The following is a 21,021-nucleotide window of genomic DNA, read 5'->3' as shown; positions in this document are numbered from 1 at the left end:
CCAAGAGGTGGCCACATCAGATGCCATCGGACTTAACTTGGTTTTGAGGATCTCTTCTAGCAATGTGTTGTGGACAACATACCAATATTAGAAAATACCTGCTTTGTGGATTTAATGTTCTAAAGTCAGTTTGAAAAACAGATAAACAAGAGTATACTGGATATGTGGAGGAAAGAGTAAAACTTGACAACCTAAGATCTCTGATGGTTTGCATCCTCCACAACTACTTTATGCTTGTTTTAGCTTGTTAAGACAATAATTATTATTTAAGTTCTAGAAGAACTTTGCCTAGTTCTGATTAACACATAGAGGTGATGGGTGAGCCATTAGTGAAAGATTAAATTATTGGTTTTTTTTTTTTTTTTTTGGAAAGTCTCATTTAGTTTATAAAAGGGGCCGATTGTGTATAAAAATAGAAAATTGCTGAATTGGTCACAGGCATCCTTCTGAGATTAGATCAATGGCAGCTGCAAAACCACTGGGAGACACAAAAACAGCATTTTAGCCTTCACTAAAAAGACTTTGTGTCTCACTTTCATGTAGCTCTGGCCCATGCCTTGCTGCCAGCTCAGCTGTTAAATTACTGTGAGATTGAAGAACAAGTTGGGGCTAGTTCTATTGATAAGGAAAATAATTTAGGAAGTTCATGTGTTCATTCCCCAGAATGGTACTTTAAAAGGATAAAGAATAATAATCATAATGTTCAATTGTTCAATGTATACACAGATCTTAAGAGATATAAGAAAAGTAAAATGTTTTACCTGTGAAATTAAATATCTATTGAAAATTTTTAAAATTGTGCATCTTAGAAAGAACAATGATTCTGAAAATCAATAGGTTATCTGGCTTGGGAAAAATATAAAGGTACAAATAATGTATTTTAAAATTTTAACAGATAACTGAAACATTGTATATATCAGATCTTCCAGGATTCTTTTTTTTTAGGTCTTACTAATAGTCAGATTTTGGTGTTTGAGCACAGCAACAGGAATCTCGGCACTTACTCATATTCTTTGTAGTTTCTGATGTCGCTCTGAAAATCACAAGAGACATGACCTATTTGAAATTTAGTTTCTGCTTAGACACAAAGTCACAATTCTTGCTTTCATCTACCACAGGAATGGGAAGAAAGCATGGCCTGGGAAGAAATTAATCAAGTATTTTGCTTCTATTCCCTTCCCTGATATGACCTCTTGCCCTGTTCCACCAGGTCAATAATTCCCATGGGGGTGAGGGGTTATGGCAAACAGACCTCAAGACATTGGTTCAAAAAAACCAAAAAACCCAAAAACTAATGGCTACAAAAATAGCAAATTTTGGAACTGGAGAGGAGTTCCTATTAGGACTACCCATTTAAAATTTCCATGTTTTAAAAGTCTCAATAAACGCTCATATTCCTGAAAACCACAAAGTGGCTTAAATAAGATTTTATTTCCTTTAAGTAATCCACAAGGAGCCTGAAATATAACTACATTCTAATGTATTATACCTTAATAGATGCAAATTATTATTGAAATTGACTGTAGTTGTATTTTATTTTATTTTTTCATAGAATTACATTCAATCTAGCCTTTAGTCTACCCTGCTGGAAATTTTCTTCACTAGAAAATCTATTAGAAACTTTGATCTCTTGTTGAATTTACCCAATAACCAGTTCAGTTCACTGATCTGATTCTAAAATCTAAGCATATGAAAAGACTGGAATAATTGGTTTCCTTGAATTACACAGATTCATATGGATAGAATCTTTGGAAGAAACAGGAAAGCTGAAAATACTGCGAAAAGATTTCCTTCATTGGTTTCTTTGTGCTAGAAAGAACAATAAATTAGTTTTTATCTCTGAAACAAAATATTACCAATAAAAGATAATGAAATAATATGTTTTACTATAAAGATGTTTAATTTACATATCTGAAATAGTTACTTAAATCAAATTAAATCAATTAAGCAATTGAATATTTATGTTTTAGGGATAAAACTTGATGAAGTTTTTAAATTAATAAGCTATTTATGTTTTTATCTTTTTATTTTCTTAAAATATTGTATTTATTTATTTGATAGAGAAAGTGCATAAGCAGGGGGAAGGGTAGAGGGAGAGGGAGAGTCCTGAGCAGGGGGCCTGATGTGGGGCTCAATCCCAGGACCCCAGGATCATGACCTAAGCCGACGGCAGACACTTAACCAACTGAGCCACTCAGGCACCCCTCTATTTCTGTTTTTAGAATAGTTTTAGGTTCACAGCAAGGTTGAGTGGAAGGAACAGAGAGCTCCACATACTTCTCCTGTCCTCATACCCACAATCTCCCCCACTATTTATATCCTGCCCCATATGGTACATTTATTACAGTTGTCCAAGCTATGCTGACACATTATCAGCCAAGGTCTATGGTTTGCATTATAACAGGGCAAACATTTTCCTAAACAGGTATATTTAACATAGGTATATTCACATACACATCTTTATTCACACGATATCCAAAAAATTTTAAAATTGTCCTCTCATTATAAAATTGTAACAAAGACTGGACAGTGTTTTGATTACTCTGGATGTAGTTCAGTGTAGATGTAGTTCAGTGTAAACACAACTTTGGAAGTCATCCAGAGGTTGTGACAGTATCTTCTAAATAGTTAGATATTCTTTCATTAAAGGTACCATGTACTCTTAGAGGGATCTTGTGAGGAGTATAGGACCAGTGCAAGACAGGGACCTGAGAGGGTATCTTTCCGTATTGAAGATTGAAATGGTCTTGCCTCTCTTTGACCTTATCTTTTGCAATGGAGTGGTGGTGGGAAGGAGGATCTGGAAACTGTGCCTTATATGTGATGAGACATCTTGAAACAACTATTGTTTGCTTGTGTTCTGATTCCCTGTTCATATTACTTAAAGCTATGGTAATCAGTATTGGGTAATATTGTGTGTCAAAAATCTTTTAGTTAATTCCTAATCTAGGACTAATTGATACTGACCCTGTGGTCATTGTAGCAGGTCCTTGAATCATGCTGTCCCCTGCACCATGCATGTTGAAATTTTAATGTCCAGTAGGACAGTATTAGGAAATAGGAGGTGATGAGGCCATTAGTGTGGAGCCATCATGAATGGGATTAGTGTCCTTAACAAGAGATCTCGGAGCTCTCTCTATGAGACAACACGTCAGGTAAGTTGCCATCTACAAACCAGAAAGCAGATCCTCACAACACATCAGACGTATTGGTGCTTTGACCCTGGACTTCCCAGCCTCCAGAACTGGGAAAAATAAATATTTATTGTTAAAGCCACCAGCCTGTGGTATTTTTGTTACAGCAGTCCCCCCAAACTAGGACTTTCTGCCTACATAAACAACCAGTATTTCTAGATCAAATTTCTATTTTAAAACCTTGAACTGCAACCTTCAGCCAAGCTTATATAACTTCTTCCATGCTCAATGGATGTCTTATAAATGTAGTAACACAATGTACATTAGTGGTGAGGCAAGTAGGTTTGGAATCCCATACATCTGGGCTTTAATCAGAGCTCCTCTATTAACTGTGCTACCTGGAGAAAATTGCTGAAAACACTCTGGTTCTCAATTTAGCCATAGAATGATTTCTACTGGATAGATTATAATGTAAATAAGTTATTTATAGGCTAAATGAAAGCATGGATACCACCTTGCATAGTTAATATTAAAAAGTAGATATTCCATAAAAGTTATTTTCCCTTTATTCCATCTTTTAGGTTATTAGTTTATTTTTTAATAATTGTGCTTATAGTGCAATGAAAGAGCTGTGTGGGCAGTGCATTTATGATGATTTTATAGCATATCTATAAAATATAAATAATGATAATATAAAATGCCTTAATATGACATCATAAGGGGATATCTTGCTATCTTAATATTACTACTACAATTACCTCAGTCATTCCACAGGGCCTCTATTTTACGACAGATTTCAGACAGCTCATGTTTCAAGAATGAATGGGGTGATTTTCCTGCCTTTTATGCAATTTTGACAATTGAAATACAGCACTATAATTTTTCAAACTATACATATCTACTCTTGATGGTATTTTCAAAAATTTCTGAGTTGCCTTTCTATATATTCAGAACACGATTTGATTTCTGATATGAGATGTAAATTCTTCCACTTTGGCCCCCAGGATACTGAAAATTGACAGGTATGAGAAGCTGTGTTCCCAGAGACTTGGTGAGTTTAAATGAAAGAACGAAGTTATTTTTTTGGCCAGTTGCCACTTTACTCCATCACTATAACTGAATTAATCCCCAAAAAGGATCATAGTTTTGATTTTGAGTGGAAAAAATTTTAAAAGCAGTAACTTTGTACATAGCACTTCTTTACATTTCATGTGTTCCTTTAAAAAATTTTTCTCATGGAAATTTTAAACATAAAAAATAGAAAGAAAAGTATGATGAATCCCCAAGTACTATCACCAAACTTCAACGAATATCATTTTACTATCTCATTTTATCTCTCTCCTCTACTTTTTTCTTTCTTCCTGGAGTATTTTAAACAAATCCTAGTAAAGGACTTAAAAAAAAAAAAAAAAAAAACAATGGCGGTGCCATTATCATGAACCAACACAATTAAAAATTATTTATGTCCTCCAATATCCAATCTGTATTTATATTTTTCATATTTTCCCCAAATAGTCTGTTTGAATTTTTTGTTCAAAGAGATATCAAGGGATGCCTGGGTGCCTCAACAATTTAGCACCTGCCTTTGGCCTGGGGCCTGATCCTGGAGTCCTGGGGTCGAGTCCTACACCAGGCTCCCTGCATGGAGCCTGCTTCTCCCTCTGCCTGTGTCTCTGTCTCTCTCTCTCTCTCTCTCTCTCAGTCTCTCATGAATAAATAAATAAAATCTTTCAAAAAAAACAAAACAATACAAAAAAAAACAAAAAACAAAAAACCTCCCCCCAAACCAAAGAGATATCAAAACAGGTTTTACAGGTTGTATTTGGTGTCTACCTCATAGGCTTCATAGGACTATAACCTCTTTTCCTTTCAGTTTTTTCATTTTAAAATTACATTACATTAAATTGAATGAATTTTTTTTTCTGTCTTCAAATTGTCTCTCTGTATAGAAAGTAAGTAAAAATCTTCTAAGGATTATTTTTTCCACAAGAAGTATGTAATCACTGGGAACACAAAATATTAGGATTTTTTGTAAGCTAAAGCTATTTATTTATTTATTTATTTATTTATTTATTTATTTATTTATTTATTATTTATTTATAAAAGATGTATTTATTTATTCCTGACAGAGAGAGAGGGAGAGAGAGCGAGAGAGAGAGGCAGAGACATAGGCAGAGAGAGAAGTAGCTTCTTGCAGGGAGCCCGATGTGGGACTCGATCCCTGGGACCCAGGATCACGACCTGAGCCAAGGCAGACACCCCAAACCCTGAGTCACACAGGTGTCCCCCGTTCATTTATTTAAAAGGCAGTTTTGGGTGCCATGTGCCAGGTAGTGTGCAATGTAACTAGGAAAGAATGTTGAACAAAACAGATACAATTACTGCTCTTCTGAAGTTAAGTGTTTTGCGGGAAATAAAGACATGAAATCAGAAGTTAATATGCAGTGTGTAATAGAAGTTCAGGGCACCGGGGGAACAAATGAAGGAGAACCTGACCCAGTCTAGGAGGCAGGGGCATGGGATGGGGAGTGGGTTGGGGCTGAAGGTGTCCCCCTCTAAATTCATATGTTGAAACCCTAATCTCCAATGGGACTATAACTGGAGATAGAGCTTTTAAGGATGTAAGATGAAGTAAGGTCTAAGGCTGGGGCCCTAATCTATAGGACTGATTTTCCTACAAGAAGAGGAAGAGATACCAGAGCTAGCTCTCCCTCTGGGAGTGTGTGCAGAGAAAAGGTCATGTGAGGACACAGCAAGAAGATACCGTCTACATACTGAGGGGAGATTGCTCCCTAAAAGCAAACTCTGCTGGCACCTTGTTCTTGGAACTCCACATTCCAGAACTGTGAGAAAACAAAATTTCTGTTGTCTAAGCCACCCAGTGTGTGATGTTTTAGTATACCAACCCGGATAGACTAATACAAGGAATTAACGGTTAGAAAGCAGCAAACGAAGTCTTTTCTTACCTTCAACCCTGAAGTGAGTTGAATTCCTTAATTCATTCATCAACAATACTGATTATGAATCTACTATACCAAGGGTTAGGCTAGGGTGTGTGTTGGTGGAACATACAAACATCCTGCCCTCGTGAGATGTATTATCTGATGGGCCATGTAGACCTTAAGCCCATGGTATCAGCTATAAATTCATCATTATAGAATACACTGAATCCAGTGAAGGGGAAGGGGAGAGTCCTAGGACAGAAATAATGGGTAGCTGTGTGGATGGGAAAGGGTGGGCGCATGGGGGGTGGTGATGAGGAGTATTCGCAGGGCTGAGGGGACATCTTAAAGAAGAAGGGGCATTTAAAATAGAGCTTGAAGGGGCAGCTGGGTGGCTCAGTTGGTTAAGTGTCTGCCTTCGGCTCGGATCACGATCCCAGGGTCCTGGGATGGAGACCCACATCGGGCTCTCTGCTCAGTGTGGGGAGTCTGCTTCTCCCTCTCCCTCTGTGCTCTCTCTCAAATAAATAAATAAAATCTTAAAAAAAAAATAGAGTCTGAAAAAAGAGTGGGAATTCAGGGAAGTTTCAGAGAAAGAGTATTTCAAGTCTGAGGACAGAATAAACCTTGATACATTTGAGAAACAGAGACAGAAAGTGTGTGTGGAGCATGTGACAACAAGAGAGCAAAGAGCTGGGAGATGAGTCTGGAAGGAGGTGGGGAGCCAGACCCTGCAAGGCCTAGGCAGTCATGTTTCCAATGTGATGCACAATACACTGGGAGACAGTGAAGGGTAGAAAGCAGGAACCTGCCTGTCTAATGGAGGAATTCAGGAAAACCATTCAGGCTGCTACATGGAGAATCATGTCCAAACACGCAAAAGCAAGCACAGGATTATAGGAATAAAGCGGAGGGCAGGGTAAATGACCAGAGCAGCTCAGCTCTTGGCGGAAGCTGAGGATAAAAGATGCCTGTCTTGTTCAGTATTGTCGTTGGACCAGCTGCAACTTCGGCCCCCAAGCACCTAAAACATGGCTAGAGACAAACCACCCCATCCTGACTGGTCCAACTTTATATTTATGGCTATAACCTCAAGTCAGCCTTTAGCTTCCTGCAAACTCAACTGCATTTCTCTGGGCATCAGTTTTTCACTCTCCTGGATCAGGGATCTGCAAACTATCTCCTGTGAGCAAAGCCCAGCTCTGTGTGATTTTGAAAATAAGATTTTCCTGAAACACAGCCATGCGTATTTGGTTATGTATTGTCCGTGGCTGTCTTTACACTACAACACAGACGTTGAGTTGAGTAGCTGTACGGAGACTGAATCATCCACAGAACCCACAGTACTTAATATCTGATTCTTTGTTAACAAAACTTTGCTGATCTCTGTTTTAGGGGGCTATGACATACATTCGTCTCTGTCTCCAAAGTTTAACCCTCTTTCCCCTCAGTTGAAAACCTTCCTTTCTGTTTCAAAATGAGGATACAGAAATGCATAGGAAAAATGTCACATTCTTCCAACACCAAATATGTATCTTCTTTCAGCCACCATCCAGTTTCCCCGTTCTCTGTTTTCCTTCCATCTTGTTGACCCTGATGAGTATCTGAAGGAGTTATCTACATTTACTATCTGTGCTTCTACTTCTTCCATTCTGTAACTAGGTGTTTTAATAAGAATGTTCTTGTTAAGGACAGTCAAACCCGTTTCTCACCCAATTTATTGGTCAATTCTAACTTGCCTTGTAAAAAGCACTTGTAAGAATTAGTCATTTCCTCTCTCTTGAAGACCTTTCTTACTGTCTTGAAACCTGTTGATTATTCTCTTACTTCACTGACTTCTGATCTTCTTTGTCCTTTTCCAGAATTTATTTCTCTTCCCATCTTATTTTTTTTAAGATTTTATTTATTTACGAGAGAGAGAGAGAGAGAGAGAGAGAGAACAAGAGTGAGGAGAGGGAATGATTCAGGGGGAGGGGCAGAGGGAGAGGGAGAGGAAGAAGCCAACTCTCCACTGAGCAGGGAGCCAGACAAGAGGCTTGATTCCAGGACCCTGGGATCATGACCTGAGCTGAAGGAAGATGCTTAACCGACTGAGCCACCCCGGGCGCCCCCTTCCTATCTTCTAGACATCATTGCCCCAAGACTTAGTGCTCTCTCCTCCCCCTCTATATACACACAATATTAGTGCTCTTACCCACTCTCTTACAGGAAGTGCCATCTCTATATTGATGATTCTTACATTAATACACATCTTTGAATTCCAGATTTCTATTTCTCTGCCAGACTGCCTGGTTGATATTATAAATTAAATTTTTCCAAATACAGACTTTTAATTTCCTCATAAAATCTACTGTTCCTTATTTTGGTGAAAGGCACTTCCCTCCAGTCTTCTGTTTGCTTGGACTAAAAGCTCTAATTTTTTGGGCAGGGGGGTTCTCTCTTTCCCTTGTTTACTAAACTCAATTCATTAGCATATCCTAACAGATTTGTTTGAAATGTATGTACAATTCAACCTACTTCTTGATACCTCTAGTTCTATCACTTTATGTAGGCCAACGTTATCTTACCTGGATTGTTAAAATACCCTCTGAGATGATCTCTCTGCTACTAACCTTGGTTATTTTATTCACACAGCAACCAAAGTGATACTATTTAAATACTCAAAACTCTCCAGAGGACTCCATGGGCGCCCACCCATATTAACACCAAATCCTTCCCTTGTTCAATGTAGTCACAACAGGAAACAAATGGCATATTCAAATTCACAATTTTTGGAAATAATCAAGGGTCTGTTTACAAAGCCATTACCAGAACTCGGAGACAGAGGGTGACCCGTCAGGAGCCATGGCTTCAGGGGCAAAGCCAGACCAAGGCAGTGAAACACAGAGAGAGCTGGAGGATTAAAAACCTTACCTTTATTTCTTTTCTCCTCTAATTTCCTCTTCATACCTTTTATTGGCTAAATCCTACCAGAAGCCAAAGGGCAAGGCAGCCCATTGATGTGGTCCATAAAAGGGCACAGATAAGGGTGTAGAAGATTGGGGAATATATCTGAGGAACAAATATAAAGTATCCAATTTATGAGGCCTTATAAAGCTGTCCTGGAGTTGCCCTACTCCTTTCTACCTATTTTTCTACTTATTCTACCTAACAATATTTTCCTTGTGAACACTGGCCTGCATCCTGCATCCTTTTTTCCCCACTAAAAAAGTATACTTCTTTTTTGAACCTTCTGCTTCTGTTCCCTCCTCTGCTTGGCACTTTTTTCCACTTCCTGTTTTAAGGTCATTCCATCAGAGAAAATTTCCCTGACTAGTCTGTATAAAAATACAACCCATTCATAACACTATTGCCCCACCCAGATTTTTTTAGTAGTATTTTTACCTCCCAACATGTTATATACTTATTTGGTTTTTGCTCTCCCCTACTCCCAACCACTGAAATGCAAACATTTTGAAGAAAGGACTAAGTCTAATTTATTCATTGCTGAATCCCTAGAATCAGAGAAGTACTTGATATGTAGTAGGTATACAGTTGATTCAGGGTAGTTATGTTCCGTAAAGTTATTGTGAACATGAATTAGTGAATACTGAGTCATTGTTAACTGAGGAGTTACAGGGTTATGTCTTTGACAGCCTCTGATCCCAACATTTTTTGTCAACGTTTTGATCAATACATAATTTTGTTTTATCAGGCTCCTTGCTCAGCAGGGAGACTACTTCTCTCTCTCCCTCTACCCCTCCCCCTGCTTATGCTCTTTCTGTCAAATACATAAATAAAATCTTTAAAAAAAGACATGCTTAATATATGGTATTTATTTATACTAAAACACTAGATGAGAAGTGTTTAAAAATTTTTCTGACTCTGGGTAGCCATAAATTTCTTTGCCTTTCAGTCCCACAAAGATGCTCTTTTTCACACTTAAAAAAAAATAAGTCATCATCTCATGAATTCACAAGTGTAGCTGCTTTTTCACATCTTTCAGATAGTAACTAAAAAAAACCAAATTATTTGTAATACCCAAATGTTTATCATTAGTAGAAGAGATAAATGAATCCTGTTATATTTACATAATTGAATACAGCATTGATAAAAATTGAATTAATACTACATGCTACAATTGGGTTGTTTCTCACGGTCAAAATGAAAAAAGTCAGACACGACAGGCTACCTATTGTGAAATATCATTCAGATAGACTTTGAGAACAGTGACAAGTATACCATGATAGGAATTTGGGTAGGTAATCAACAGGGAGTTGGGGGATGTGAGATTTCCCAAACACATTTCTGTCCCACCCATTTTATAGTTTTATGCAACAGCAAGAAGGAGCTTTGAATAACGCGACATGGTGATATGTATGTCTTGGTCTGGGTGGTGGCTAGGAAGTTGTATTCAACTAATAAACGTTTATTGATCTGTACACTTAATGTTTGCATACTTTATGTAGTGTGAATATTATGCTTCAATGAAAAAGTTAAAATAAAATATAGAGAAAGGAAAAAGTGACTCAAAAATCTTATACACAGGGGCACCTGGGTGGCTCAGTGGTTGAGCGCCGGCCTTTGGCTCAGGGTGTGATCCTGGGGTCCTGGGATCAAGTCCCACATTGGGCTCCCAGCAGGGAGCCTACTTCTCCCCTCTGCCTCTCTCTCTGTGTCTCTCATGAATAAATAAGATCTTAAAAAAAATCTTATATACATTCAAGTTGACATTTAAGTGCATGAGAAATAATAAGCATCTTGAAATATATACATCTATCTCTGTTTCTATTTCTATCTCTGCCTCTATTTCTTATCTCTACCCCCCATTTCTCTTTAATGGCTAAATCTATTTTCAGAGATATTTCACAGGTTTAAATACCTAACTTGACTAAAAATAAATTATCAACTCAAGACAAAGAAAGCTGAAATTAGTCCAGAGAGAGCAAAGGAAATCACAAAAGGAAAAAAACAAAAATTAATAAATTAGAAAACAGAAAAAAGAGGAGAGTGCTAAATGTATTCCAGAAATAGTCCTTTGAAAAAGTAAAATAAATTGTGACTGCCTGAAAGACTCCACAAAAAAATGCTACAATTGATACAGGAATTCAGTAATGTTATAGGATATAAAATCAACTCACAGAAGTCTATGGCATTTCTGTACACCAATAATGAAGCAGCAGAAAGAGAAATCAAGGAATTGATCCCACTTACAATTGCACCAAAAACCATAAGATACCTAGGAATAAACCTGACCCAAAGGTAAAAGATCTTTACTATGAAAACTATAAAACACAGATGAAAAAAATTAAAGATAGAAATTGAATTGAATAGAATTGAGACAATTGAAAATAGAAATTCCATGCTCATGGATTAGAACAAACATTGTTAAAATGTATATACTACCCAGAACAATCTATACATTCAGTGCAATCCCTATCAAAATAACACCAACATTTTTCACAGAGCTGGAACAAACAATCCTAAAATTTATATGGAACCACAAAAGATTCTGAACAGCTAAAGCAGCTTTGCTGGAGACATCACAATTCTGGACTTCAAGCTGTATTATAAAGCTGTAGTGATCAAGACAGTGTGGTACTGGCACGGAAACAGACACATAGATCAATGGAACCGAATAGAGAACCTAGAAATAAACCCGCAACGCTATGGTCAACCAATCTTTGACAGAGCAGGAAAGAATATCCAATGGAAAATGACAGTTTCTTCAACAAATTGTGTTAGGAAATTCGACAGCCACATGAGGAAGAATGAAACGGCCATTTCCTCACACCATTCACAAAAATAGACTCAAAATGGATGAAAGACCTAAGTATGAGACAGGAATCAATCAAAATCCCAAAGGAGAACATAGGCAGCAATCTCTTTGACATCATCTATAGCAACTTCTACATCTCCAGAGGCAAAGGAGACAAAAGCAAAAATGAACTATTAGGACTCCATCAAGATAAAGAACTTCTGCACAGCAAAGGAAACAATGAACAAAAAAACCAAAAGGCTACCTTTGGAATGGGAGAAGATATTTGCAAATGGCATATCTGATAAAGAGCTAGTGCCTAAAATGTATAAGGAACTTATCAAACTCAACACGCCAAAACCAAAAAAATCCAGTTAAAAAAGGTGCAGAAGCCATGAACAGATATTTCTCCAAAGACATCCAGATGGCTAACAGACACATGAAACAATGCTCACCATCACTCACCATCAGGGAAGCAGAAATCAAAACTACAATGAGATATCACCTCTGACGCCTGTCAAAATGGCTAAAATTAAAATTAACTCAGGAAACAACAGGTGTTGGTGAGGATACGGAAGAAGGAGAACCTTATTACACTGTTGGTGGGAATGCAAACTGGTGCAGCTGCTTTGGAAAACAGTATGGAGGTTCCTCAAAAAGTTAAAAATAGAGCTACCCCTGCCACCCAGCAGTTGCACTACTATGTATTTATCCAAAGGATGCAAAAATACTTATTCAAGGGATACATGCACTCTGATGTTTATAGCAGCATTATCACCAGTAGTCAAATTATGAAAAAGGCCCAAATGTCCATTTTAAGTGGCCTTTGAGGTTCTAACTGAGCAGTTTGACTATGAACTCATTGAACGATTTCAGTACATCTTATAGTGATGATGTAAGAGAAGTAAAAGCGATCCAATGAAGGAGATTTTTTTTTTTATTTTTTTATTTTTTTTTATTCATGAAAGACACAGAGAGAGAGAGGCAGAGACACAGGCAGAGGGAGAAGCAGGTTCCATGCAGAGAGCCTGATGTGGGACTCGATCCCGGGTCTCCAGGATCACGCCCTGGGCCAAAGGCAGACGCTCAATCACTGAGCCACCCAGGTGTCCCTGAAGGAGAATATTAACCCGAGAGGTACTTTTCAAAGAACCACACTTGGTCTGACCCATTTCATGAGGAGGACTTATGGCTGATATAGAAATATTGAACCTTTAAACTCTGAACACTTAACCTTCAAATATCTTTTGAAGGATCTATCCTGGTAGAGATATATCTGTATATAGATATAGGTACAGACAGAGATACAAAACATATTCTTTTCATAAAGCATTATTAATCTGTGATCCTCCATATTTACCCAAGTCAACTAATGCTTTTATGATGAAGAAATTGAGGGGGTTATTTTCATACACTTGTCCACAGATTTAGAGTGAAGATATTTTCTTATGTAAGATGGGAAACATTAATATCACCACGTAATTAGAATATAATTCTCTATTCAACATAAATGTAGTATGAATTCTTGAAATGCAAAACCAGGAAATGGTACTAATTATGTTAAATATCAAGTAGCAGTGAAGTGTTTGCTTTTGTATCTGTTTGTTTTCTGCATATGAAATGAGTTGATTAACTAACCTGAGGTTATATGGTTTTCATACAGTTGAATAGATCTTGAGATGAACTGCTGTGCATTTACAATTATGCTCTTTTATCTCCCTTGAGTGCAGAGCTGAAGAGATCCCTCCAGTCCAAGGCTGGCTTGAGCTGAGAATTATCTGGCAAAAGTATGAAATGGAATTTAGGTAGGCTACTACGTAAAACAACAACAACAAACCCCCTCCCCCTCACAAAAACCGGTCTTAGTTACATTCTGCATGAGTAAGAAAACGTATGATGAAACTCACTTATTTCTCCAAAACTTGAAAAAGTTGTAGAAAGAAGGGAATTTCAGCTTTCAAATTGGATATATTTTCTTAACCTAATGAGACTGGGTTTTAGATCAGGGCCAGTGATTTCTACTTTACTTTTCACCCACATCCCAGTTTTTCCAAGCATGATTGTGGCCGTCCATCAGAAATATCCTTTCTTATTTAGAACTATAAATCGTCCCTTTCTGAAGTTAAGTTCTAAAAAATAAAATACGACTCCACAATTATAAGCATGTTCAATTCTACTTAATGAAATATGAAGAATAGGTCTAAATAATGGATGTGCTTTTGTTTCCCTGAAGAACACATGCAAATGTGAAAGCCATACTTACATTAAAATGCCTAAATACTCTATATTGTAGATTCAATTATGAAAACACTATGTATCACATATGCTAATATAATGAGATCCAATAATTAATGAGGTAAAATAGTACCTCCTCTAATGCAGTTTTTGTTTCCACAAACACCCCTGAAAAGTAGAAAATATTGCAGTTAGGTAAGATTTAAAAGAATGACCTTCCACTACGTGGCAATATCAGGTGTTTTTTTTTTTTTTTTTTTTTTTTGTAATACATCTATTTTGTCAATTCTGTCTTCCTTTAATTGATACTCTCCATCTTCAGGAGCAAATCAAACTAGCTTCTTATTTCATGATTATTAATACTATGAAGAATTTCCTAAAGATCTATTAGTTTTTCATGCTAAGGTTCTGAAGCTTTTATGTTTATGAATGTTCCCCAAACCAATAGTCTGTCTAATGTATTATCCATCATGTACTTCTCAAGAAACTGATGATAACAAATTAAAATTTACTTACAAACCCTAGAGAAGAAAAAAAAGAAAAAAAACAGACTACCTTATTTTAATGTGAAGTTCACTGTAAATACTCTAAATTCACCTTAAAAAGGAATATTTAGCCAAAACCATTTTGGAACTTAACTGTAATAAATTTTTAGAGTCAATATAGATATTTTTAGAGTCAATATAGATCTACAATTGCAGGGAAAGCAGATGTTGCTTGGCTTTAGCCAAATTACTTCCATTATTATCTGAATAGTAAATATATCTATAATATTTGTATTTTTGAACAAATTTCCAGTCTCAGTGATCTGATTCTGCAATTATTAGTATATCTTAGAGACTAAAAAAACAAGAAAATTATACTTTTATTCCAATAGTGGTTTTACATAAATTAAGGTTGTATAATAACCTAGCAAAAAATTATGGAAATCGAGGGGCCATTGAAATAGTAACAAAATTTGTTTAGATGATTTCTAGCCCACTGACTAATTTGATTCTTCCAGAAATCCTGGGGGGGGGGGGGGGTAATAGGTAATAAAACAAACACAGCAGCACATATCAACACTTGCTTTCTTCCAGGCTCTATGCCAAGAGTTCACCTGCTTTTTCTCATCAATTCTTTCAACAACGTGGTGATTATTATCCCCAACTCACAGATGTTGAGACTGAGGCACATAGAAGTTAACAAATATGATTAAGTTTGCAGGCAAAGCAATAAAAATGAAAGGCACGATTACTGTGTCCACTTGAAAGATGAAGTGTTACTTGGGCAAATTCTCTCAGCAAGGAGGCATCAGATCATAATGGCAGGCATTAGGTCACAATTAGGACACAGTGCAGAGATTTCCAACTCCAACTCCTATACAATTTTGATTATACCACACCAATCTGGTCTTGAAATAAATGTATTCCCTCCCGGGAAATCAGGATCTCTAATATGGCAAAAGAGTAAACACAAATTCTATAAATGGAACACCTGAAGTGACCCCACTGGGAGCTTTCAAATAGCCCCTGCAATAAGGGGGTGTCTACTGTATGCAGGAGAGAAATAAACTTTCAAGCTTACAGAGATAGAAAATAAGGCTCAATCAGAATAACTCTCATATCTATTAAACGTGGTTACATTTATTTTTCCATTTCTTTTTTTTAATTTTTTTTTATTTTTCCATTTCTATACAATTCTGCTTTGTCTATTATAAAACCATTGTTAGGTACATGTACATTTATAATTGATATACCTTTATAACAAATCAGTTTTTTAAAAAAATTAGCGATTCCGATAGGTATCACGTGTGATATGTGTAGTCATATCACATTGTGGCTTTAATTTCTATTTTTCTAACGACTAATCATGTTGACCATCTTCTCATGTGTCTGTATGTCGTTTCTGGTGACATGTCTGTCATATTTTTTGCACGTTTTCTAGTTGGACTGTTTGTTTTTAGTCTAACCCAAGTATTAGTGAATGTCTTGTGATTCTCCCTGTAATATAGCAAGAAAGGCAGTGTCCTGAGGAACTGTCGCAGGACTGTTTCTCATCCACCCCTAGAGGGGGCTGCCATGAGGCGGTTTCTCATTCACCTCCCTGGGTGTGGTGAGCTATGGGACTTCCCACCGAGTCCTCCACGGAGGGTGGAGGTGTAAGCTCTAAAACACCAGTTAACTGCAGGTCCAGAGATGGCTCATCCATAGCAGAGCAATGTACAAATTGTGCTGCCATTTGGTCCCTCAGGTCAAGTCCTGTGTCATTCTATGGGATTAGGGTCACAGGGAGCTGAAACCATGCTGATAATTGCTTTTGCTTTCCTTTAGGTAAATAATAAACTATCTAAATCCATTCAGATTCATTGTCTTTTGCTGACCGAATCTATAGAAATGTGGCAAGCCAACCTAGTAGCTACCACCATCACCCTGCTGCTCAGGAACTGCTTGACCACTTGACAATATTCATTTACCTTCTACCCAAACACTCTCTCTCTTACCTCTAATTATATTTGCTAAACTGATCTCCATGCCAATAATTTTGCTTTCTGCAGATCTCTATCTTACATCGAAACTAGAGTAGATTTCCTAAATGCCAAACTAGTATTATTCCCCATCTTTAAATCTAACTAAGTGTAACATGTTACCATGTGTCTTAGCCAGGTTGGGCTGCTACCACAGAATACCTTAGATGAGGTGGCATACAAACAACAGAAATTTATTTCTTACAGTTTTGGAAGCCGCGAAAGTTCAAGATTAAGAATACAGCAAAATTGCTGTCTGTGAGAGCCCACTTCCTGGTTCACAGTTGTCTTTCTATGTCTTCTGCTGGCAGAAGGAGTAGGAGAGCTCTTTGGGGTCATAGTTGTAAGGGCACTGATCTCACTCATGATGGCTTCACCTTCATGACTTAATCATCCCCCAAAGGCCATACCTGTTAATATAATTATATTGGACATGAGGATCACAACATGTGAGTTTTGGGGGGGCACTTCTAGTCCATAACATGTGGCTTAGAAGGGCTTCCACAATTTGCCCCTGCACTACCTCTGCCAACTCATATCTTGACACTCTTACAGTGTAAATTCTAGTGGAATTTAATATATTCTCATATTTTTGAGGCTAGATACACATGTCAAATTTTAGGCATTAAAAATATTTAGTTCTTATTAACCCTCAGCACAAAATATGGCAGCAAGTAGGAAGCTGAGTAGAAAAGCAGAGCAATGTTGGGTTCATTTGGAATACTTCAATCTTACCTTATTTCTCTTGATTAACAAGGTATATCCCTAAAATATATCAGCAATCCACGATTTGCTTGCAACAAATACTGCACCTGCCATATATTGATGGGTTATAGGAGACTCCCAGACCAGAGCCACATTTTATTCTCCTTTTCTATATATCCAGGAAAACAATGACTCGTTAATTTCTTCAGTTTTATAAAACCTTAAGGGTGATTACAGGGAGCTGATTTGAAACATCTCTGATTGAGTAGTATGTGTAACGTTATGTAAATGACTCTAGGATTAATTAGGGACCTATTTGATCTAACATTCTACTTCAGTATTTGAAAAGCCAGCACATGACTCCTGTTGATATGTGTCAGGATAAAACTCCAGACTACAAAAAAAGGTGGCTTTTTCATCTTTGACACTATACATGCTGCTCTCTCCACCTTAAACTCTGAGAAATTAAGCATGCCTTTGTAAATATTTTCTTTTTTTTTTTTTCAATATGTGATATCCAGAAAAACAAAAATGGACTATCAGTTAATCCCTTCCAATAGAATGTTCCTTAGTAGGCAACTCACTAGAAAACCAAGAATAATGTTCTATAGAAACACAAAAGATCTCGAGGAGAGATATTTAGAGGAAAATGTTATTTTAACACTTGTGAGGGAAAATATGATTCTTCTCCTTAGCGGTAAGGAAAACTGACATTTGTGAATTGCCCATTTTAATACTTTTATGTGCATCTGGTACTTGGCAGTGTTGATGGGAGTAAAAATAAGAGTGAGCAGAGCATAAGTGTAGAAGAATGAATGTAGGATGTTTTGAATTGCAAAATGCCCTAAAAATGCATTTTAATTATCACTTTAGAAATACTCCTTTCACGTTGGTGTTGTTACAAACATATTCTCTTTAGGTAACAGAGTTATGTTAATGACTGTTGAAATTCAGCTGATATTCGTAGGTACTCCTCTTACTATATTCATGACACTGAATTATGGTTTAGTGATACCACTTTCATATGTTGTTTAGGGATAAAAACAGGATTAGGAAAATTGCTCTCAGCCACCATAGTAAATTTTTACCGGAACAAATAACCAGCTATGGTAGATGACATTGGCATTTACTTCAACTTCCGAATACATAATTAGAATGGAAATGACTTTATGTCATATCTCCAAATATATGTTCTGTTTAGTACCCTTTGTTGCTGAGATATGTTTCCTAAGATTAGTATATTCTGTGTTAGTATACCACAGCTTAAGCAAAATCAATACTTTTGATATTTTCTATTTTGTAATTTGATGACATTGGCACACTGTCAAAGACTTATTCATGAAGTGACTAGTATTTCAAGTGTCATTATATACGGATAAAAGTTAACAAAATTTTTAATCTCTATACTTAGCATTTTCTCTGCAGATTCCGTATTTTTTTCAAATCTCCCAAACCACACAGCAACAGAAATTGTAGTTAAAAGTGACAGCTGACATTGTAAAAAAATAATTTCATGACTGAAAATAATTTCATTGTAGAAAAATAATTTCAACTCAGGGTAAAATGTAGCACTAATTCTTTGAATGCATTTTATCAGTTTTAACTTTTAAAAAAGATATTTATTTATTTATTTACTTATTATTTGTGAGAGAAAGAGAGAGAGATAGAGAGAGAGAGAGTATGAACAGGGAGGAGGAGCAGAGGGAGAGGGAGAAGCAGATTTCCTGCTTAGTAGGGAGCCTGATGTGGGCCTCAGTTCCAGGATCTTGAGATCATGACCTGAGCACAAGGCAGACGCTTAACTGATTAGCTACCCAGGTGCCCCCCATTTAACTTTTGAGGAAATATGCTTTTAGGAAAAGCATATTGCTGAACATCAGGTCAGAACCCAATGTAACAGTAATCAGCTGACTTGGAATTTGTATTTTAGCTTAAATGTCTTGTCTACAGTGAATGTTTCTAATTGTAATCTCCTGTGAAATTCATCAACTCAGGCTGTTCTCTTAGTTGCTTCTTTTAGAGGGCACTGCTGAATAATTGAACTTCACCCTCATGGTAAAGATAATTTTAACTTGAGGCCAAGGTTTTAATGTCAAAGGCCAAAATATAGTCTCGAATAAAATGAACCATACATTCCAAAGAATTTTTTCTTGCAATATTGTAATATTGCACAATATTTTTTTACTATTATGGGAATATGTGAGTTTTTAGTTCTCTCCCAGTAATTTTGCATAAAAATTTTGACATGAGAAACCAGAAGATTGAGATGTTAGTTCTGATTTTGCCACTTTGTAAGTTTGTTACCATGCCCAAATCATATTAACGCTTCCAGACCTTAGTTTTCCTAATTATAGTGTGAAGGAGTTGGATAAGATCATCAATAAGATTTAGTTAATTCTCAAATGTTGTAGTTTTATAACAAGGAACTTGCTTATGTAGGAAATTTCTTAAAAAAAACTGTACCACAAAATTTGGTATTACCTGTCATGTGATTTTAAAGTGATATCTTACAAAAATTTTGTTGATGTAGTGAAATCAAAGCTACTTTCTTAAAGCTTAGTTACAATAACCCTATAAGTTATATTTTTGTTAAAGAATAATAAAGTATTGGGATCCCTGGGTGGCGCAGCAGGTTTGGCGCCTGCCTTTAGCCTAGGGTGGGATCCTGGAGACCCGGGATCGAATCCCACGTCAGGCTCCTGGTGCATGGAGCCTGCTTCTCCCTCTGCCTATGTCTCTGCCTCTCTCTCTCTCCCTGTGTGACTATCATAAATAAATAAAAAATTAAAAAAAAACAAGAATAATAAAGTATTATTTTTTCTATAGAAGTATATTTTAATAAGAAATACATAATTTGTTTTTTTTTTAAGGACTTGCTATGTTACAAAGATTTGGTTTTTGGATGGTGTGTTTTATTTTTCTATCTAGAATTAGTATTTTGTAAAACTTAACATCTGGAAATAAGGACAATACATAAGTCAGCAGTTAAATGAGTTATTAGATTTGATTGTGTAGAATACAATGCCTATTTTTGTCATCTGTGGGTCATTGTAACACATAGTCAGAATGACACTAGGTCAGAAGAGAGGTAGGTAATTTAACACCCAAAGGAATCTTTGTGCTAAATCAGACCCCTTTGTGCCAACTCAAATAGAGAACTTGATTTTATTCTAGGAAATGTAAAATCGCCCAATCATCTAAAAGTAAAATGTCCTTAGAAGTAAACATATTCTTTAATCTGATAATTACAAAAATGCCACTTACTGGTTACTCTATACACTTTCAAGTATTCTTTGGCTCATGTAATATGGAGTCTGTATATTTTGCTATTTTTGTTCAATTTTGTTCACATTTTTTTTAATTTTTATTTATTTATGATAGTCACACAGAGAGAGAGAGAGAGAGACAGAGACATAGGCAGAAGGAGAAGCAGGCTCCATGCACCGGGAGCCCAAATCGCTGCGCCACCCAGGGATCCCTGTTCACATTTTTGTTTCAAACATCATTCAATGGAGCAATGATTTCAATGACCTCAACTCTCTATATAGCAGAGCAATTTGCTTCTGCCTTTATCGACATTGAATTAGAGTCAGGATAGTTTCTCTTTGGATCTATGAGAGATTATATCTGCATATGTACAGTCCAAGACAGGGGGCTTTAGTGACTGTGAAGAAACCTATGTGATCCCCTAACACAGCATTCTAGTGTGTCATTGCCAAATATACTACACACTCAGGGTTAAGTTTAATGGGCTTATCTCAA

General features: G+C 36.6%; 1 long non-coding RNA gene across 2 annotated transcripts in view; it reads right to left on the bottom strand.

Annotated features, from left to right (window-relative positions):
- LOC102152406 overlaps positions 1 to 15,308 on the bottom strand; it is a 30,857-nt gene extending 15,549 nt beyond the window's left edge. The window contains exons 1-4 of one of the 2 annotated variants that reach the window (XR_005360468.1): positions 15,148 to 15,308; positions 14,182 to 14,216; positions 13,452 to 13,591; positions 8,990 to 9,127 (exon numbers count right to left, since the gene is read on the bottom strand). This is a non-coding gene — a long non-coding RNA (uncharacterized LOC102152406). The remainder of the gene's footprint in view (positions 1 to 8,989; positions 9,128 to 13,451; positions 13,592 to 14,181; positions 14,217 to 15,147) is intronic. The other variant, XR_005360469.1, reaches the window with a different exon arrangement.
- Between the last annotated feature and the right edge of the window lie 5,713 nt (positions 15,309 to 21,021).

This window comes from Canis lupus, chromosome 6, assembly GCF_011100685.1.
Source record: "Canis lupus familiaris isolate Mischka breed German Shepherd chromosome 6, alternate assembly UU_Cfam_GSD_1.0, whole genome shotgun sequence".
In the NCBI taxonomy this organism is placed as follows: Eukaryota; Metazoa; Chordata; class Mammalia; order Carnivora; family Canidae; genus Canis; species Canis lupus.
The sequence above is the reverse complement of the archived record's forward strand: the minus strand, read 5'-3'. Positions and strand labels throughout refer to the sequence as shown.